Source organism: Mirounga leonina, unplaced genomic scaffold, assembly GCF_011800145.1.
Source record: "Mirounga leonina isolate KUSES-001 unplaced genomic scaffold, KU_Mleo_1.0 Mir_244, whole genome shotgun sequence".
In the NCBI taxonomy this organism is placed as follows: Eukaryota; Metazoa; Chordata; class Mammalia; order Carnivora; family Phocidae; genus Mirounga; species Mirounga leonina.
In genome coordinates this window covers 72-23,042 of record NW_023270629.1, presented here as the reverse complement: position 1 = coordinate 23,042, position 22,971 = coordinate 72, and the positions used below count along the sequence as shown (strand labels likewise).

The 22,971-nt window shown below is 41.5% G+C and overlaps 1 pseudogene across 1 annotated transcript; it reads right to left on the bottom strand.

The window, feature by feature from the left end:
* Positions 1 to 797: 797 nt before the first annotated feature.
* Positions 798 to 2,493, bottom strand: LOC118026593 (annotated as a pseudogene). Its single transcript, XR_004683629.1, has one exon. The product of XR_004683629.1 is annotated as an elongation factor 1-alpha 1-like (transcript).
* Positions 2,494 to 22,971: the final 20,478 nt, after the last annotated feature.

The window sequence follows — 22,971 nt, the reverse complement described above, 5'->3', positions numbered from 1 at the left end:
AGAAATGTCTTGAGTAGAGGTGGAAGAGGCTTGTTATTTCGTCTTTTGTTTTCCTTAATTATGGCTTGGATGATCTGCTTGGTACCACTGCTCTTGATTAAATGTGATAGGATTGATTTAAGAGTGGTCACTAGCCCCTGAAGGGGGGGGGGGGAAACGTTTGTGAGAAGGACTGCAGTCTTATTTGGAATATGTAGGAAAAGATGTCCCATCTCCTGCCACCTAAAACTAACCCAAAACTTCCCAGAGGTCACAATGATTGCCGTTCACTTACTGAATGTTTTAGTTATGTTCATAGATGTATTAAGTCATGAAAAAGACATGATAAAGGTTTCTGGGACTTCACTTGCAGCAGTCATCACCAATGACTGTGCCTATTCCTCCCCTAGTGCTAGGATGATGCCGGTTGATGGAAGACAGCCTTCTGAACTTTCTTCACTTGTTAAGCAAGTACGTCAATACCTTCAATGGTATCACTGATAGCTCAGGTAACTTCATAGATGACAGCATGGAATTCTCAGGCATTACATCCATCCATCCACTGTGTAATTTTGTAGGCCATAGGGCTCCCCTCCGGTGATAACTGCAGTATAAAATCTATTTTGAGAGGTGATGGGTTCCCCAAAATTGATGCCTAGACTATTGGTTTCCTTGCACAGTTCCTTTTCATCATCAGGTAATAATGGATGTGTCTCATCACAGATTACTCTTCTGATTTGGTAGAGATGGCTTATAACTCTGATCTAAAGAGACAAAATAAAGAGACAAAAATCTCATTAAATTGGTGAGACTAAATGTCTTTTTTTTCTCATTAAACTTTTGTTTTAAAGGGTCTCAAAATTCTGTGACAGAGATTTTTGCTCAAGTTGTTTCCATTCAAAAGTACTAATTTTAAAAACTAATAACTTAAAACTGCCACACACACAAAAGAACAAATGATCCACAAAACATTCTCCTTTCCTTCTGAAGGTTTTATGATGCATTGTGTGATCATTAACCAGTCTTTTCCTATTAAGCTTAAATGGCCAAATGACACAAACAGTTCTGAGACTGTTCTTCCACCACTGATTAAGACTGAGGTGGCAGGTATTGGGGATAATATTCATTCAGCCTTCTGAGGTTTCTGGGTGGACTTGGTGACCTTGCCAGCTCCAGCTGCCTTCTTGTCCACTGCTTTGATGACACCCACAGCAACCGTCTGTCTCATGTCATGAACAGCAAAATGGCCCAGAAGAGGAGAGTCAGAGAAGCTCTCAGCACACATAGGCTTGGCTTGCCGGCAACTATATCAACGATGGCAGCATCACCGGATTTCAAGAACTTGGGACCATCTTCCAGCTTTTTTCCAGAACAATCATCCATCTTCCCCTTCAGCTCAGCAAATTTACAAGCAATGTGAGCTGTGTGACAATCCAGCACGGGTGCAAATCCGGCACTGATTTGGTCTGGATGGCGCAGGATAATCACTAAGGCCAGCTGCTTCCATTGGTGGGTCATTTTTGCTGTCACCAGCCACCTTGCCACAACAAACATCTTTGACAAATACGTTATTGACATTGAAGCCCACATTGTCCCCAGCTAGAGCCTCACTCAAAGCTTCATGGTGCATTTCAACAGACCTTATACTTCAGTTGTAACATTGACTGGAGCACAGGTGACCACCATGCCAGGTTTAAGAATACCAGTCTCCATTCGGCCCACAGGGACAGTACCAATACCTCCAATTTTGTAGACGTCCTGGAGGGGCAGATGCAAGGGCTTGTCAGTTGGACGAGTTGGTGGCAGAATGCAATCCAGAGCTTCAAGCAGTGTGGTTCCACTGGCATTGCCATCTTTACGGGTGACTTTCCATCCCTTGAACCAAGGCATGTTAGCACTGGGCTCCAGCATGTTGTCACCATTCCAACCAGAAATTGGAACAAATGCTACTGTGTTGGGGTTGTAGCCAATCTTCTTAACGTAGGTGCTGACTTCCTTAACGATTTCCTCATATCTCTTCTGGCTGTAGGGTGGCTCAGGGGAATCCATTTTGTTAACGCCAACAATTAGTTGTTTTACACCCAGTGTGTAAATCAGAAGGGCACGCTCAAGGGTCTGCCTATTCTTGGAGATACCTGCTTCAAGTTCACCAACACCAACAGCAACAATCAGGACAGCACAGTCAGCCTGAGATGTGCCTGTAATCATGTTTCTGATAATGTCTCCGTGTGCTGGTGCATCAGTGATGGTCACATAATACTTGCTGGTCTCGAATCTCCACAGGGCGATATCAATGGTGATACCACATTCATGTTCAGCTTTCAGTTTATCCAAGACCCAGGCATACTTGAAGGAGCCCTTTCCCATCTCAGCAGCTTCCTTCTCAATTTTTTTGATAGTTCTTTTGTCGATCCCACCACACTTGCAGATCAGATGACCAGTAGTGGTAGACTTGCCCGATTCTACATGTCCAGTGATGATGATGATGCTGATGTGAGTCTTTTCCTTTCCCATTTTGGTTTCGATTTAGTGGTGGTTTTCACAACACCTGGGTTCTGGTAGCAAACTCGTTGCAAAAACGTGAGATTAAGTATCTTAAAAGGAAAAATACTGAGCAAAGAAACAGGATCCTATCTCATTGGTAGGGGAATACCCGTGGACACTTGAGTCTCAAATTAAATGTGAGTCATTTGTGGCACTCCTGGGTATATCGAAACTCATCAAAGAAGGGGTATAGTTTTCTGCCTGAGCTAGATTATGTGTAGGCTGCTCCTTCTGTAGAATCATCTGTCAGGAAGGTTTCATCACAGCAAACTAATCCCATAAATTTGGGATTAGAGACCGGGATACATCTCTAAAAATCAAGACCCTCCTCTCTGAAGGCATACAGTATAAGGGGTATTTATTGTGGAAGTTATTGTTGCAGTCCTGCCCGGGTAGGGGTTGCATTCTAACCTGCAGTGGTGATGAGAGAGAGAGTCCCAGCTGAGTAAGGGACACATATTTACAAAGGGACCACGGAGCCCACAGCAAGGGTGAGACAAAACAGCAGCATGACATTAACTTCACAGGTGTAGGCCTGGCTTAGAAAATGCCAGAGGCTTTGTGTGTTTGGGAAAGGAGAGGGAAGGGACAGGAAGAAAAAGGAAGGAAAAACAGTATGATGGAGAGTTTGGGAAAGATCTTCTCAATCAGCACTTGGGGGTGACTCTGCAGAGATGCACAAATTCAAACTTAAGGATGTAAATAATAAGTAGCAGAGTTAGGGTATAAAACAATGTGGTGAAGTTGAAACAAAGATCTTATTCCGTTGTCTTGGGTGGCAGGTTTTCAAAATCCAAGGTCATCTACTTGTTCTGATTTTCTTGGTAAAGCTGTCTCCTTCTTGTAGTCTAATGCTTTGGAGGGATATGAAGAAACCCTCGGTTTAAAGTTTCCAGTTAAAGGAGAAACACAATCAGTCTGAGGTTGACATTTTCTCAGCTGGGACACATGAGCCCAAAGATCTATTCCTTATAGCTTGACTGCAGTGTTGGTGATAAAGAGCAAGTTAATAAGGGCCCTTCCAATGAGGCTCCAGTGGATCTTTTGTTGGGATCTCTTCCGGGAGACAAAGATTCTTGGTTTTAAGTTGTACACATGCTCAGGAGACAGCTCCTCCAGAAGGGTGGCTTATACCTATTGGGAATAAGTCTGAATGTATTACATTAGTCCCTTACAGAATTTGTCTACATCTGCTTGCAACACAGTGGAGCCTAAAATAGAGGGCATTATGTCCAATCTCATTTATCTGTCTGTGAAAAATTCATAAAGTGAAAATCTACGATTGACAGAGGGAGATGATTGGAAGGCCATTGATACCCATAGGAATACCTTAGGCTGTGGTGGCTATAAGTTTTCAGAGTGTTTAGCAAGTTTTCACTTTAAAGTAGTACCACTGATTATATCTATATCTATATCATCCATACTGTTTTCCAGAGTGGTTGCACCAGCTTGCATTCCCACCAACAGTGTAGGAGGGTTCCTTCCCCTTTCTCCGCATCCTCGCCAACATCTGTCGTTTCCTGACTTCTGAATTTTAGGGAAAGACCTTACAAAGTTCCTTAATTATGATCCCAGTAAAAACAAGTACCCCCATCACTGAAAAGATAAGTTGGGTATTCCCCAAGTAGGAAAAACAAACAAACAAAACTGTAGTTGATTTTTGAACCAAGGTAAGAGCTATCGCCTTTTGGCAAGTGGATGCTTCTAGCCATCTAGGGGAAAGACAGATGGTCATGGGGAGTTGTGTAATTTCTTTTTACAAATATTCAAATGGTCTTAAGGCTGTGGTTCCTGTCCATATCCCACCTTCACAGATTTTCCAGGTTTATGATTTTGGCAGGTGCAATATTCACTGGGGATATCCTCTTACATCCAATTAAGATTTTCCCTAATGTTACCCTAGAATAATTTTCAAGTCAGTTGACTTCATGGGTCATGGTGTGCAAGTTATCCGTTTTTGTTTTTGGTTTTTGGGGTTTTTTTGTTTTGTTTTGTTTTGTTTTGTTTTGTTTGGTTTGGTCTAGTTGTTGCGGTCTCCACTTCAGAGGGTGTGGAGAGGCCAAAAAGCTGTCTTGGTGACTCTATAACCTACCTGATTGGAGCGTAAACCCAAATTTCTTCCCATATATTTTTTAAGAAACTGGTGTTTGTGATTGAAGTTTCCTCAGGGTTTCATAAAGTGATCCAGAGTGACCAGATTGTCTTTAAGTTTACTGAACCTATCAGGCTTGGGTGAGGGCAGCCTCTTTAGAATAGTGCTCAGCCAAAATATTTTCTTTTGCCTCATTGGTGTGTTCTCATACGAGCTTCCAGCTTAAATGTATGTCATTCCTTAAAAAGGAGCAAGGCATCTAGTAAAGCTCAAACTTGCTTACTGTGCTTAATGGGAGTACCAGCAGCAGCTAAGAAAGAAACCCCAGCTGTTTCCATAGCATGGCAGAATTATGAACCATTCCAAAGGCACATCTGCTGTGGTGTCTATGCTAACACAGCATGCCATGGCTTGCTAGCTGACAGATCTGAGTCAACTCTGTAAGTTTGGCTAGTTGTGCTGACTTGACTTCAGGAAAGAGACTGGATTCTATAAGCCCTTGGGAGGTGTGACTGCATGGCTACCTGGAAAATATCCTTGTCTTGTCTTAAGGTTTGACCTGCCTAGAGAGACTTGCAAGTCTGAGCCTCGTAAAAGAGTTTCAGAGAGATCAGAGTGCCAAGCAAATTTCTAGGGTTAAGGTTAGACAATCAGACTATACAAATTAGCTAGAGCTGCCATAACAAAGTCTTATAGGCGGGCTGGATTAAACAAGATAAAGTTATTTTTTCACAGTTCTGGAGTCTAGAAGAAGTCTGAGATCAAAGTGTCACCATGGTTGGTTCTTTCTGAGGGCCCTGAAGGAAAGATCTGTTCCACGCTGCTCTCCTCAACTACTGGATGGCTCTCTTCTCCCTGTGCCTTTGTGTGGCCTTCCCTCTGTACACATCTGTCTCCCAATCTCCTCTTCTCATAAAAACACCAGTCATATTGGATTAGACCCCACCCTAGCGGCCTCTGCAAACACCCTATCTCCAATTACGGTCATATTCTGAGATACTGGGGATTAGAACTTCAACCCATGATTGGGGGGGGCGGGACATAATTCAGCCCATAAAAATGAGGTTCTTCTCCCTCTGAAAGAGGGAGTGAGGTAACTGGAGTAAGAGCATGATACCTGTGGACTGCGGAGTGTGCTGTACATAGCAGCTAAAATTAATGGGAAGTGAATCTGGCAGTCGGAGGGATGTTGGATATTGTGCTCTCTGTCTCTGTCTCTCTTTCTTGCTATCACCCTTGCTCTTGCTCTCACTCTCACTCTTGCTCTTGCTCTGTGTGTGTGTTTTTGTGTCTCCTTCCGTTTCTCTTGCATTCTGTCCATCTCTCTTTGACTCTCTTTTCCTGCCTGTCTCTGTCTCTGACCGTCCCTGACAGTCTCTGACAATCTGTCTGCCTCTGTTTCTTGTACTGTGCATATGTGACTCTGTCTCTCATTCATTCTCTCTGTCTGTCTCTCTCTCTCATCCATTCTCTCTGTCTGCCTGTTTCTGTTCTGTCCTGTCTCCTTTTGATTTTGTCTTTCTGCCTGTCTCTGTCCCTGCCGGTGGTCTGTGTCTTGTCTCTGACTGTTTCCGACTCTATCTCTGTCTTGTTCGTCTCTGTCTCTTTGCTCCCGTCTGCCTGCCTCCACCTCCCCCTTTGCTCCTGTCAGACTGCCTCTGCTGCCATCTCTGCCCATCTGCTTGGCGCCTCCTCTTCAGTCAGTTTGGCTGGTCTCTGTTCCCATACTGGACATCTAAATATGAGGGTGCCCCAGGAATCTATCTCCAGCTGTCTTCTCTTCCTACACTCTCCCTAGGTGATACCATCTTGTCCCGTGTCTTAAATAAGAGCACTACGCTCATGACTGTCAAATCTTTACCTCTCACTCTACCTCTGCCCTGAGGTATTTCTAAGTGCCTCTTCAACATCTCCACATTGGACACAAAGCATCAGAAAATTGGCAGGCCCAAAATAGAACTCTTGGTTTTCCACTCTTGGTTTCTTGCTCTTCTCTAAGTCTCTCCTGGTTTGGTAAATGTTATCATTCACCACACATCCAATCTTTGTCGTTACCCTGTGGTTCTACCTTCAATTTATATCTAGCATTAGATTACTATTCTCCAACTCCAAGGCTATCACTCTTGTCCAAATTCACCTTCTTCTTTTTCCTAGATTACTGCAATAATCAGTATTGAGTACCTTTGGTTGCATAGAAACATGGCTAAAGTGAAATAAAAGTGTGTTTGTTTGTTTGTTTGTTTGTTTTCTCTTACATGAAAGAAGTCTGGAGATTGCCTGTCCAGGGCAAGTAGGAAGGCTCCACAGAGTCATGAGGGACCCAGGTACCAATCTTTCTGCTCCACCATCTCTGCACATGGATTGAAGCCTCAGGGTCCTGTCACAATTGAAAGTGGCTGCTAGATAAAGGGCTAGTACCCAAAATCTGTAACGAACTTATCAAACTCAACACCCAAAGAACAAAGAATCCAATCAAAAAATGGGCAGAAGACATGAACAGACATTTCTGCAAAGAAGACATCCAAATGGCCAACTGACATATGAAAAAGTGCTCCACATCACTCGGCATCAGGGAAATCCAAATCAAAACCTCAATGAGATACCACCTCGCACCAGTCAGAATGGCTAAAATTAACAAGTCAGGAAACGACAGATGTTGGCGAGGATGCGGAGAAAGGGGAACCCTCCTACACTGTTGGTGGGAATGCAAGCTGGTGCAACCACTCTGGAAAACAGTATGGAGGTGCCTCAGAAGTTGAAAATAGAGCTACCGTGCGACCCAGCAATTGCACTACTGGGTATTTACCCCAAAGATACAAATGTAGTGATCCGAAGGGGTACATGCACCCCAATGTTTATAGCAGCAACGTCTATAATAGCTAAACTATGGAAAGAGTGTAGATGTCCATCAACAGATGAATGGATAAAGAAGCTGTGGTGTGCATCTATACAAAAGAATATTATGCAGCCATCAAAAAAAAAAAGAAAAAGAAAAAGTAAAAGAAATCTTGCCCTTTGCAACAATGTGGATGGAACTAGAGGGTATTATGCTAAGCAAAATAAGTCAATCAGAGAAAGACAAGTATCACATGCCCTCAGTGATATGAGGAATTTGAGAAACAAGACAGAGGATCATAGGGGAAGGGAGGGAAACATGAGACAAGACGAAACCAGAGAGGGAAACAAACCATAAGAGACTCTTAATCTCAGGAAACAAACTGATGGTTGTTGGACTGGAGCGGGTGGGAGGGATGGGGTGGCTGGGTGATGGACACTGGGGAGAGCATGTGCTATGGTGAGCGTTGTGAATTGTGTAAGACTGATGAATCACAGACCTGTACCCCAGAAACAAATAATACATTATGTGTTAATTAAAAAAAAAAAAAAAGAAAAGAAAAAGGAAAGTGGCTGCTAGAATTCCAGCCATCATGACAATGTTGTGTGCCTGATAAAAATGGCAATGCAAAAAAGGGAAAATAGGGGGCTTTTTCAGCTGAGTAAATCCCCCTTAAGCTGCATTCCCAGGAATCACCCCCAACACTTGTGGATATAATATTTTCTTCCACACAGCAAGGTGTCTGGCAACAACTGAGGGAAGGGATAATGAGTGTTGGTGGGGGGCAAATGGCAAATCTGCTATGGCCAGCAACAATTTGCTCCCCAAATATCATATGGTGTGGCCATCCTTAGGCCTAAATTGGTTCCTATCACTTGCTAGAACAAAATCCTATAATGGCTTCTCTTTTCTCTAAGAATAAAATTCAATCTACCCACCTATGGCCCTGCATCTTCAGATCCCTGACTAGTTCTTTGGACCTCGTCTCCTGCCATTCTCCCCTTTGTTCACTAAGGAATCACCACATGGGATTTTGTTCTGTTCATAAAGAATGCCCAGCTCACTCCCTTCTGAGACACCAGGAAATGGACTCTTACTTCATATTTCCATATGGCTGTCTCTTTCTTGTCATTTAGGGCTGAGTCCAAAAGCCACACATCCCTCAACAGTCTAAGTATAGTAATAATAACTAGTCAATTTCTATCCCATTGCCTATTTGTCTGAAAGTGTCTTTTGTGTTTACTTTTTATTATCGCCCCCAACAGAATGTAAATTTCTGAGAGTAATAACTTGGTTTCTCTTGTTCACCTCTGTATCCCTACTTCCCAGAACGGGATGAGACACACACATTAGGTACTCAGCAATTGTTTTTTGAGTAAATGACTGAATGCATACACGACATGGTTCTCACTTGCATCAGGGAAGCCAGCAAATGTAAGATTTCTTACAACCTCTTAAATCCCTAATTTCAATCCTTTCACAGAAACCTGAATTTAGAGAGGCAAGCAGGTGCAGCGTGGACTGTACTCAATTAAAAATTTCCCAATGATGTCCCAGAAAAATTTTCAAGTTGGCTTACTGTGATAAGCCATGATGTGTGCAAAATTTTCACTAAGCTCCATTTTAGAGTGTTTAGAGAGACCAAGCAGCCTTCTTGGTGGTTCCATAATCTACCTAATTGGAAGTCATATCCAGATTTATCCCAATATATCTTTACATAATCTGGTGTTTGTGATTAAAGCTTGCCCAAGGTTTCGACAAAATGATCCAGAGTAACTAGATTGCCCTTAACTTGTTTAACCAATCAAACTTGAGGGAGAGCAGTCTCTTTAGCATAGCGGCCAGCCAAAACATTTCCTTTTGCCTATGGGCTTGTTCCCTAGTATGAACTTCCAGATTAATTGCATCCAAATTTTCTTGGAAAGGAGAAAGACATGAGACATAAAGGTTAAAAGTGTTTGTTTGTTTGTTTGATGTTTGTTTGTTTCCCCATAGCATGACAAGATCATGAAACACACCAAAGGTTTATCTGCTGCCATGCCTCTGTTAGCCCTTGTATGTCTTGCTAGCTGACAGGCTTGTGTCAAGCCTATAATTTCAGCTTGTTGTTCTGACTTGACTTCAGAAAAGAGATTGGTTTCTATAAGTTCTTGGGAAGTGGTGACTGCACAACCAGCTTGAAAATAGTCTTGTTCTGTCTTAAGATGTGACCCACCTACAGAGACTTCTACATCTGGGCCTTGTCAAAGAGTTTCAAGGGGACCAGAGCAAGGTAGAGGAAGTTCTTGGGTTAAGGCTAGACAATGACGAAGTTTCCCCTTTTCTGAAAAAGAGAGTAAGTTAGCTGGAATAAGGTATGTCACCAACGGACCATGGTGTGCACTGGATAGAAGCTGTAATTCATAGATAATTTCACAGCAACTGTGGAAGTGAAGAAATGTTGGGCACTTTTGGTGAGGCATAGGGTGTTGTTAGCTGGAGCGGTGACACCAACATGAAACCAGAAGTGTCTTCTACTAAGAAGACACCCAATGGGCCTTCTAATTTCCAGGTTTCTGAAATGTGCCTGGAATCCTAGATCACAGGTGTTTGAAGCATTGATCCCATCCTGAACCCTAGCAGACTCTCCCTGGAAGGTAAATGATTCACTTTTCACCTGGTCTGTCCCCCAAAATTCTCTGCAGTTTTTAAGTATCATGAAACAAAACCACTGCCATGTGGTCAGTGCTTTCCATGCACCAGCCATGATACAGGTAATAACCTATTTATTCCGCACATTGACACTCTAGGAAGATATTGTTTGCCCGCTTTAGAGATGAGTGGGCTCAGAGAAGCTGAGGGATTTTTCTGAGGTCGCACAACTGGTGAGCAAGTAGGGGCTCTGAACTCTGAATCCAGTCTGACCAGTTCTTAAGTGCTCTGTGCCATCCACTGCCTGCTATACAGCGTCCCTGATTCACAACCAGTTTATGGTGGTGCCTTCTGCTCCTGAATTCTGTTGTTAACCTCCTTCATTGAGTCCACTACAAGAAGGGAAGAAATGTTAAATATAATACCGCAAAATATTTTTATTTTGTAATAATTAAATAGAATTTAATTTGTTAAATGAAAGTATATTTTAATAAACACTTAAATAATATTTTTAAAATACTCTATGCACTTCTAGTTCTGGGACAAATGGAGTAGACACACTTCTCTCAATTCCTCTCACTAAGTACAGCTAAACATCCTAGACATTATATATAGCACAAACATGACAAGACTCTGAAAGGTATTGAGAAGAGGGCTGACCAGAGAGGGACCTTGGGACCTGTAAAACAACAGGTGGTAAGTGCCCTGGGTTTTCTGTTTGCCTCATATATCCTGGACTGGGTGCTAGAGAAGGCAGCAATTTGGAATTGACAACGGACACAGAGAAGAAAAGCCTGCTCTCACTAGCCAAAGGACCAATGAAAGGCACAGCCTAATAAGACAGAAAACTTTTAGGTAATAACATCCCTACTTCAGACAAACACCGTAGAAAAAACAGTGGCCACCCTCCCACTCCTGCCAACCAACACCGGGTGAGGAGCTTAGATTTCTATCCTCACATGGCTGCAAGGGGGTGCCCAAACCTCCCCCCCTCCTTGCTAAAGTGGTGTCAAAGAAAGCAGGGAGGAAAGCCAGGCCATTTGTTCACACCAAGCAAAAATGAAGTGACCCTCACCCTCCTCACTGAGATGGTGTCAGAAGAGGCTTACTGGAGATTCGTGACTTATACCACTGCTGTGGTAGGCAAAATAATGGCTCTCCAAATACGTCTATGTCTTAATCCCCAGAATTTGTGAATGTTATGTTACATGTTGAAGTGGAATGAACACTGCAGATGGAGTTAACACTGCTAAACAGCTGACCTTGAAGTAGGGAGATTTTTCTGGATTATCTAGGTGGGTCCAGTGTAATCACATGAGCTCTCAAAAGTGTAAACGGGAGGGGTGCCTGGGTTGCTCAGTCGTTGGGCGTCTGCCTTCGGCTCAGGTCACGATCTCAGGGTCCTGCGGTCGAGCCCCGCAACGGGCTCCCTGCTCCGTGGGAAGCCTGCTCCTCCCTCTCCCACTCCCCCTGCTTGTGTTCCCTCTCCCGCTGTTGTCTCTCTCTGTCAAATAAATAAACAAAATCTTAAAAAAAAAGAAAAAGTGTAAATGGGAGGCCGAAGAATGGTTAAAGATTCTGCACCCAGTTCCAATGCGTGGTTTTTTTTTTTTTTTTCCCCTCCGCACCAAGCAATTCTCAGACACCAGCTGGGTGTTCAACAATTCAACTCAATTCTGACACTGTCCACCTGGAGGTAATGTCAGATTCCACAGGTTAAGGGTTCAGCTCTTCCCACCCCCAATTCAGACTCCAGTCTCAAGTCCAGGTTGCCACCTGGGTTTCTGACCAACTGGCAATAGATCGGATGTTCCAACAACCCCCTCTCTGGGTTCAATAGTGGCTCACAAAACTTTGGGAAACATTTTACTTACTACATTATGGGTTTATTATAGAAAGATATAACTCAGGAACAGCTAGATGGAAGAGATGCATAGGGCAACGTATGTGGGAAGGGTCATGGAGCTTCCATGCCCTCTCCAAGTGTGCTACTCTCCCTGCATCTGCATGTGTTCACCCACCCAGAAGCTCTCCAAGCTCCATTCTTTTGGGTTTTTATGGAAGCTTCATTGCACAGGCATGAATGATTAAATCATTGGCCATTGGCAGTTGATTCAACCTCTGGCGCCCCTCCCCTCCTGGGAGGTCCAGGGAGTGGGACTGGAAAGTCTAACCTTCTGATCACATGGTTGTTTCTCCTGGCAGCCATCCCTATCCTTAGGTGCTTTCCAAAAGTCCTTCATTAACACAAACAAAGACACCTTTATCACTCTCATCACAGGAAAGTCCAAGGATTTTAGGAGTCCCATGCCAGGAACAGAACCAGGGGCCAAATCCATATTTCTTATTGCAAGTCACAATGTCACAATGGGTGGGAGAGGTGCCATGTGAGAAAGACTTGACACACCACGGCTGACTTTGAAGTTGGAGAAAGGGGGCCATGAGCCTAGGAATGTGGCAGCCTCTAGAAGCTGGGAACGGACCTCAAATTGCTGCCAGCAGGAAAAACAGGGACGTCAGTCCTACCACTGCAAGGAATTAAGTTCTCCCAACAACCCAAATGACCAGGACATGGATTCTCCGCAGAGCTTCCAGAAAAGAATATGGCCTGCTGACACCTCGATTTTAGTCCACTGGAACCCCTACCAGATTCTTGACCTAAAAACTGGAAGATGATAAACGCATGGTATTTTAAGCCACTGAATTTGTGGTCATCTGTTACAGCAGCAATAGGAAATGAATACAGCCTGTCAGGGGGAACAAGCTCCCCACCTCACATGTGCTTTCAGTGCAGGCCATATGGGGGGCAGTGATGAGGCACCTCCCTCCCCCAGGGTGTCAACACGGGCCTAGTGGGGAACCAGGATTTCCACCCCCACCTGGCCATACTGAGGAGGTGACCATCCTTCCCCTGCTGGTATGGTTTCAGAGGATGTCTGCTAAAAGAGAAGAATGGAATAATACAGAGAGCCTTATACCACTGCAAATGTCCAGGATACAATTGAAAATCACTCATCATGCCAAGAACCAGAAAAAGCTCACTGTGAATGGGAAAAGCAATCAACAGATGCCAGCACCAAGATGACACAGATATTAGAATTATCTGACAAGGGGGTACCTGGGTGGCTCAGTCGTTAAGTGTCTGCCTTCGGCTCAGGTCATGATCCCAGGGTCCTGGGATCGAGCCCCACATCGGGCTCCCTGCTCTGCAGGAAGCCTGCTTCTCCCTCTTCTACTCGCCCTGCTTGTGTTCCCTCTCTCTCACTGTGTCTCTCTCAGTCAGATAAATAAATAAAATCTTTTTGTTTTTAAAGAATTATCTGACAAGGATTTTTTTTTAAAGATTTTATTTATTTATTTGAGAGAGTGAATGAGAGAGAGAGAGCACATGAGAGGGGGGAGGATCAGAGGGAGAAGCAGACCCCCTGCTAAGCAAGGAGCCCGATATGGGACTTGATCCCGGGACTCCAGGATCATGACCTGAGCCGAAGGCAGTCGCTTAACCCACTGAGCCACCCAGGCGCCCTCTGACAAGGATTTTAAAGCAGCCATGGTTAACATGCTTTAGTGAGCAATTACAATCACTTAGAAAGAAATGGAAAAACAAAAATAGAAAGTCTCAGCAAAGATAAAGAAGACAGAAAGAAAACCTCAGTGGAAACTTTAGAGCTGAAAAAATAAAATAGTCAAAATGAAAAATTAATTAATTAAAAACTCGGTGGATGGACTCAGTAGCCTAACGGAGAGAAAAGAATCAGTGAACTTAAAGATAGAACAATAGAAATTACACAGACTGAGCAAGAGAGAGAAAATAAACTGGAAACAAAAATGAACAGAGCCTCAGAGCCTTACTATAACCAAAGATGTAATTTTTTAACTTATTTTATTTAAACGCAAGCAGTTAACATACAGTGTATCATTAGTTTCAGATGTAGAGTTCAGTAATTCATCAGTTGCATATAACACCCAGTGCTCTTTCCATCATGTGCCCTCTTTAGTGCCCGTCACCCAGTTACCCCATCCCCCCCCCACCTTCCCCTCCAGCAACCCTCAGTTTGTTTCCCGGAGTCCGGAGTCTCTCATGGGTTTGTCTTCCTCTCTGATTTCTTCCCATTCAGTTTTCCCTCCCTTCCCCTATGATCCTCTACACTGTTTCTTGTAACTTTTATGTTATTGGCATCTCAGTGGATTTCTCATCAGAAACTGTGGAGGCCAAAAGAAAGTGGTATACTATTTCTCAAGGGCTGACAGAAATGACTGTCATCTCAGAACCTCATAAATGGTAGAAATATCTTTCAGGAATGAAAGAGAAATAAACACATTCTCAGACAAACTAAAACTAAGAATTTGTTGCCAGTGGACCTACCTAAAAATGGCTAAAGGAAGTTCCTGAAACAGAAAATAAATGATGAGGAAAGAAATCTTGGATCATCAGGAAAAAAAAAAAAAGAAGAACAAATGAAAGAGTATAAAGAGCATTGATATGGGCAAATGGAATAGACTTTCCATCTGCCCGTGAATTTTCTAAATTATATTTGATAATTGAAGCAAAAAAGTATAATGTCTGTGATTCCCAAAGTGGAAAAATTATATGAAATGGCAATATTTTGTTAACCATTTTGTTATAGAGATGATGAATAAATTGAATTCAATACATTGAATACCTACTACATGTTAGGAATATTTTCTGTTATCTCTAATTTTCTTTGCCGTTTGTGATGGTAGAGGTAGTCCTACTTTGCAGACGTGGAAACAGAAGCTTTGGGCTCCAGTGTTTGTGTGTGTGTGTGTGAGTGTGTGCGCGTGCGCATGTGTGTGTGTGTATGTGTGCGTGTGTGTGGTGTGAGTGGGGGACAGAGGGGTTGGGTGCTCTGCTAAGCAAGGTTGTTAGTTAAATGACTTAAGATGTGCTATGGTGAGCATTGTGAATTGTGCAAGACTGTTCAATCACAGATCTGTACCTCTGAAACAAATAATATATTATGTGTTAAAAAAAAAAAAAAAGAAGATACCAGGAGGGGAAGAATGAAAAGGGGGGAATCGGAGGGGGAGATGAGCCATGAGAGACATGGACCCTGAGAAACAATCTGAGGGTTCTAGAGGGGAGGGGGTGGGGGGATGTGTCACCCTGGTGATGGGTATTAAAGAGGGCATGTTCTGCATGGAGCACTGGGTGATATATGCAAACAATGAATCATGGAACACTACATCAAAAACTAATGATGTGATGTATGGTGATTGATATAACATAATAATCAAAAAAAATTTTAAAAAGATGAACTTCTGGGAAGAAGGCAAACATAGATGAAGAAATAGGTATTTGTGAGTATTCAAGAGCTTTAGCACACTATTTGTGTATATACTTCTTATATCTGTATATGTGGTGATCACTGGAGGCCATCTTTCTGTCTCTCTAAGAAAGCAAGAGTTCAACAGGTATCTGGTAAGGGTGGGACAAATGTAATATTCCCTTTTCTGTAAAAATCAATGGAGTGTGGATTATCTGCATTTGTGTGGCAGTGGGAGTTTTGAGGCCAATAAAATAAAAAAGCAAAAACAAAAAAACCACTTTGCTGTGGTTGGATGTCTCTTGTTGTAGAAGATGACCAAGGCTTCATAAGTTTAACTGTTCAATGTAAGGGGCCACATGTGGCTACTGTTTAAGTATCTACCTTTGAAGACAATGTGGAATAGTGGAAAGCCCCTGTAATTTATATTCAAAGTGACCTAGATTTATATCCTCACTCCAGAAATCACTAGCTATGCCATAAGGGAAAGATTACTTAACTGTTCTGATTCTCATTTTTCCCATTTCAAATGAGGATGTAAGAATGCATCCTTGGTATGGTGTTTGTGAGCGTCAAGTGAAAAAAATGCACAAAAAGTGCTTAGAATGTTAAAGCTGTTCAGTAAATGTTAGCTTCCTGCTCTACCACAACCCTCCCACCTCCAACTCAAAACAACTGAGTTTCGATCTTTGTAGGGACGTCTGTTAAATTGTGTTGCGATCTTAAATTGCTGTAGAGAAACACTGGTTTAGAGTAGAGCAGTCTGTGAACAAGTATTTACTCATGGCATCATACCTGATTCAGCAACTTTGGAGAGCAGGTTAAAATATCACAGCTGAACTCGTCAAATAGAAATAGGGTATATTACTTCCAAACCACTAGAGAGGTAGAAAAGAACGCTCGGTCCACCCAATGGAAACTCAATCAGTCCAATAGAAAACAAAACAAAAAAAGAGAATAACACATGAGAAGCATAGAAAAAAAAATCACGATAAATAGGAAGCAGAAATAAGATGACAGAAACAACTGCATACATGGAGATTACTAGGGAAAATTCAAAATGGAGTCATATGATCTTTAAAAGAGGTGTACGTAAACCATAAGGACACCGAAGAGTTGAAAGTAAATAGCTGAGAACATATATATTTTTTTTAATTTCAGTTCTTAAATGATTAAAAAGAGGAATTCAGGGTACATAGATAGCATTTCTAATTATTGTGTGTATAATTCTGAAGCCACAAAATACACATATACCAAAAATTCACTAAAATTGACAAATTCACTAAGTGGGAACTTTTAGTATATCTCTCAGTAACTGATTGATTAAGAAAACAATAACTATATAGTAATGATAAGGGAGATTTGAAGAACCGTATTAAAATCTTTATTTAATGGGTACGTATAAAATGCTAGGTCCAACAATCAGAGAATATATATATAATTTGGAAGCATGAGTGGAACATTTAGGAAAAAAACTGATTATATACTAAGCCACAAATATATGTCAACAATGATCAAAAAGAGTTGTTAAGGTGCAAACCACTTTCCACTTCAGGAAAAACAGCTGGACACAATGTAATTGACTTAAAAAAATAATAGCCCAAGGACAACAGAAACAAACCACTTAGGGCGGGAACATTTAAAAATACAACCTGAATCAAGTGATAAATATGAACAGCAAGTGATAATTTGTAATTATTAATCATAATGGAAATTAGGAAATATTGCAACCAAATGGTAATGGGATACACCAAGTGTTAGTTTGAGGGGCATTTATAACACCAAATGCTTATATCAGAAAGGAAGAAAACACACAAAGTAATGAGCTAAGACACCAAACTATGAAACTGGAATGATAATAAAAAGTGGAAGGAAGGAATATTTATCAATATTAAATAAAGAGAACACAAAATCCACAAAGAAGTTCAAGCAAACCAAATGTTTCCTGTTAGAAAATGCAAATTAAATCAATAAATGTCCAGCAATGGTTTTTCAGAGAGAAAGAGAGAGACAGAGACAGAGACAGAGAGACAGAGAGAGCACACACAGGTAAAAGATAATTAGGAATAAGAGAAGGAGTCATGGCTGCAGATATAAGAGATATTTTTTGTAAGTAGCATACTACTTAATTTGCATTCATATGAATAGATAATTTTTAAACTTAGATGAAATAATTTTCTCAACCTACCAAAATTAAATCAAACAGAAATAGCCTGTTTAATCCATCATAAATATGAAATTCTAAAACTTACATTGGTCAAGCTCCTGAAAACTCGTCCACAGCCTCAAATATGATCATTAACTTTAATTGTCTGTAAGAGCAACCCCGTCTGGAACTCACAGTTTATCTACTTACTAAGTCATATCAGGCCACCCATGCCCCATTCATTTGGGAACCTGATCCCCAATCTTGGATTCTATCCTTTTACAAGCTGATATGATTAATTACTTCAAAGTACTCATAGGATACTTCCAGCTTTATCACACAGATAACGAGCTGCATTTCCAAAACACTCAGCTAAACAGCCTTTACGTGATCTGCAGCCTGGAAACTTGGTCTTCTGAAATAAGCATCAGAAAAATCTGCCTTCGATGAAGGGAGGGAAATCGGAGGGGGAGACGAACCATGAGAGACTATGGACTCTGAGAAACAAACTGAGGGTTCTAGAGGGGAGGGGGGTGGGGGGATGGGTTAGCCTGGTGGTGGGTATTAAAGAGGGCACGTTCTGCACGGAGCACTGGGTGTTATACGCAAACAATGAATCATGGAACACTACGTCAAAAACTAATGTTGTAACGTATGGTGATTAACATAACATAATAATAATAAAAAAAAAGAAAAATCTGCCTTGAAGCCTAGATTGGAAAAAAAAAAAATCTTATCAGGTACCTTAACAACTAACATCAATAAAACTCTGAGGTGTTGATGTTTGAGTTAATGTTTCCCATCATATCCCCTGTCTTCTGGATATCCGCTCCATCTGAAGACATTAAGCTGAGGATTAGTAGCAATCTTTCAGGTGATGCTGGCTTCAGAACTGGACAGATTCTCCCAAGACAACAGAATAAGTTTAACTTTCTGATAGTCCAATACTTTTTCCTCCCTCTTCAGTCTACTGTTAGTATTACCCATTATTACATTGTGATGTCTTCTAGAACATTATTATGACCTTCCCTTATCTTAATCCTTCTTTATCCTATCACTTTTTTAACTCCTATGCTCTCCTCCTGCCACTTAAGAGAAAACATCTGACATTTCCCATCTGACCCTGTTGATAACCAAACCAAACCAAACCAAACCAAACCAAACCAAACCAAAACAAAACAAATGCTGTTCCTTTTAAACACTCCTAAAGGCAGATTTCTTTTTGAAGACCTTTCTGATTTGTCAGTTTCCCTTATAGCATTAATCTCAAACTTCAGTTGGATCTTGACCTCATGGTCAACAAAATGCTCCTGCTGTGGTCATTATAATTCTATCAGCAAGGCTTCCTTAGTCAGGAGTAGGCTCCAATACTGGGGCCATTCTGGCTCCAATAGTCACTTTGTTCTTGGTATGCATGTCTGTCCCTGATAGTCAACCTGCCCTGTGAAACTGATGAACTCTGCTAAATACATCGCCCATCTCAAGGAACACAAAATTGGCTTTTACTTGATGTGGTAAGTGATATTTGTACTCCCAATACAGTCTGTGTCACGCTGGGGTACTCCTTCATATATAGCATTTTATATAAACACCCATATGGCATATGCTAACTTATCCTATGCATTCAGGATAATTGTTAGAGGCTTTTAGATACTTACAACTAAACATCCTACTGGATCTTGTTTCCCTGGGGGAAAAAGAAATTATCCAGAAACACTCAAGCCAATTTCTTTAAGAAACTCCCGGGAAAAATAACTTCATATATGCTATGTGACTTGCAATTCCCACATTAAGGATAATAATGACTAGGCAAGGATGGCTCAAAAACTTGTCTTTGGCTCTAACAAAAGTCATGGGGCTCTCTAAAACAGACCCAGGTGCATTGATTGCCTAGGTTTTATAACCTAGGCCCTTGACTTCAAGACTTGTTTCAAGGACTAATAATCATTGTGTTTTGTGTGATTGCTTGTTCTACAGTTGGCCAGTGCATCCTATCCAGAGCCCTAAACGCTACTGCACAGCCAGTGTCACATCAGAGGATTCAACTATGCATCGTACAACAAAAGGAGCAGGAGAGACTGACCCATGACCAGTTACAGACTACATTTTCTAAACAAACTCCTGATCGGCAAAATCAGAGCAATGGTGAAAATCTAGACAAAATGGATTAATGCCTTGTAACTTAATGTCTTTGGTCAAATGGGGGTACTACAAAAGGAAAAAAAAAATCTCCTGACATCCAGGCTAAGGCATGTTGTTCTCCCATTGGACGTTAAAAAATCTCACACCTTTGGACAAGGTCACTCTGAGGCCATCATAAAATGAGAGAAAACAAAGGCCGCTTCATATATTTTTTTAAGCACAGACAAAAGTAAGATCACTGTGCAAACCATCATATATTTCTCTCCTAGCTAATACGAATGACTGCTAGATTATTTTGTTTGTTGTGTTTTTTTCCCTCTGTTTGTTTGTTTCTACCAATTACAGGTTTAAGCTCACTCTAATCTGTTCTCTCTGTACAAGAGGTTTATTAAAATAATCATGGGGATACTCTCTCTTCCTGACAGCATCCAAACCCAGTCAAAACTCTGCTTTCTTAAACCGTCACCCAAACCACCCCACCCAAGCCCAAATCCTTGAATATGCCTTTTATTTCACCCTCTGACATATATGGCTCACATTTCCCCATCGTATGCTTTCTCTCTTACTGCAATGAGTAACAAACCCAACTTGTTCAACTACAAATGTATTCTCCTGCTAGTCTTTAGCAGGAAGGCACTGACATACTGTGTTATGTTAATGTTGATGACAAGCAAAATGAAGAATAAAATATGATCACTACAATAGCCCCACATGCTAATATTTGTAAAGTAATTTTCAGTTTACAAAGACATTTGTTTTGTATCCTCTCAATAGGCAATTCCAAGGTCTCGAGACGGAGAAGAGGGCTGGCACGATGCTGGAGATAGTAACAAAAAGAACAGTAAAAAAAATCAAACAGAAAATATATTGAAAATGGATTTCCATGCTAGTGGAATGGAAGAAGGAACACAAAGTTGAGTTTTGGACAATGAGTTTGAGATGATGATCTGACTACCAGCTGATGCCTTCTGGACCACAGAAAGCAAGACCCAAATTCCTCAAGTTCCACAGCACAGCGTTTCGGAACGAATGGCCTTTGGATGGCTACCAACTTTCCCCAGGCCCTGTCCCCAGCCATCATAGCATCTCAGCAAGCGCAATGAAGACAAATGAGACCTTATAAATCTAAACGTGACCACTTTGTACTTCCATTTTTCTAACTCCTCTCCACCCCCACAAACATCACCAACCCACTTAGTGGTTATCCAGATGACCTATATATTCAGAAGTAGAAGGAAAGGACAAATTCACTTGGGGCAACTGATTATAGAACAGCACTATGTAGCAGAACTCACGATGCTGATAGAAATGTTCTATTTCTGCACTGAACACAGTGCAGCAGCCACTATTCATGTGCAGCTAATGAGCACTTCAAATGTGGCTAGTGAGACTGAGTTTTCAATTTTATTTAATTTTAACCAAATTTGATAGTCACATACGACTAGTGGCCACTATATTGGAGAACGTGGCTCTAGAGGAAGTCTCCTCTCCTGCTGGTGGACCATAGTCGGCCACTTGCCTTCACCCAAAGCATGCTCTTCATGACTGTTTGGAAATTTTTTTTTTAAGATTTTATTTATTTATTTATTTATTTGACAGAACGACAGAGCAGGAGAGCACTAACAGTGGAAGCCTCAGAGGGAGAGGGAGAAGCAGGAACCCTGACGAGCAGGGAGCCTGATGTGGGGCTCGATCCCAGGACCCTGGGATCATGACCTGAGCCGAAGGCAGTTGCTTAACCGACTGAGCCACCCAGGAGCCCTGCTTGGAAATTTTTAATTCACTTAGAGCCACAGTTCTTCATAAAATCCCACATACTTCAAGCACACATACTTCAATCAAAACCATCAGTTGCTTTTATTTATTTATTTTTTTCCATAATTGACAGGTATCACAAGTGTAAGGCATTGGGCTCATGTGATGAATACTTCTCAAGAGAATCGAGAATCTTTTAGGTATTCAAATCTTAGCATGACTTTGCCCAGGCTGTTTTCATCCATTCCACTGCATCATATAACCCTGCTTGCTTCTAGGCCCCAGATCAAATTTGATAGTTGAATTTTGCTCCAATATGGAGTGAAATCATCCTTTGGTGTCTAACTTGGGGAACTAATCACAACAATTGATGTGGAAAACGTGTTCAAGGTCTAAACTAAACTTTCACCTGCACTGTTAGAACAAATCATTCTCAAAGACTGGTCATAATATCAGTTAGCTATTTATTGTCTAAATATGGGGTAAATTTCAGTTCTCTTGCCTACTAGAAAAAAATACTTTCTGTCTTCAGAACATCATGAACAGACAAATATTCCTCCACCCCTTATATATTTTTACACTCTATAAGACATTAATCCCTTGAGGAAGTATAACTTTCAGCAAAAGTCTTGGTTATCCTCTCTTTACCACTGTCAATGTCTTTCTATCCACTTATTCAAATGAGGGAGGAAGCTACACCTAGATTAAAACGCTAAGAGAAAGAAGTCAGAGAAAGACAAATACCATATGATTTCACTCATATGTGGAATTTAAGAGACAAAGCAATTGAACAAAGGAGAGAGAGGGAGAGAGAAACCAAGAAACAGACGCCTAACCTTAGAGAACAAACTGATGGTTACCAGAGAGGAGGTGTGGGGGTGGGGTGGGGGGGGAAGGATGGATAAATAGGTGATGGGGTGTAAAGAGTACACTTATGATGAGCACTGAGTAATGTATAGAATTGTTGAATCACTATATCGTATACCTGAAACTAATATAACACTATATGTTAACTCTACTGAAATTAAAAACCGTAAAAATCTTGTTTCCTGGGCCATAAACTCTATTTTGTTCCTTTGTAGATTGCAGCAACTGTGAGAGTTCCAAGTTGTGGGGCAGACTGTTGGATATAGGCCTGGGGTCAAAGGAGAAGTCCATGCGTGGGCTATGAATTTGAGGGTCTATAACATTTAGATGGTGACTGAAGTCAAGCAAGGGAACCTTGGAACGTGGGGAAGATGATGCACCCCTTTCAAGAGATTTATTGTAAATAAAAGGAAGGGCATTGAGGCCCGTATAGCTGAGTGGACAAGGAAAAGGTGGAACCTTATGTGGGCTCATAAAACATAAATGTCTTAGGAGTCATGTTACTAGCCGAAAAGTTGATGTCATTGAAACCTTGGGTTTTGTTTCAATCCACTTATCTGAATGTTTTGTTTTGTTTTGTTTTGCTTTTGGCTCACCCCAATTCAAAATGTTAAGTTTAATCCCATGGTTTGGGTCATGCGCTTCTAGAATATGTGCATTTTCCTATTCTAACTCTCATCGGGCAGCTTTA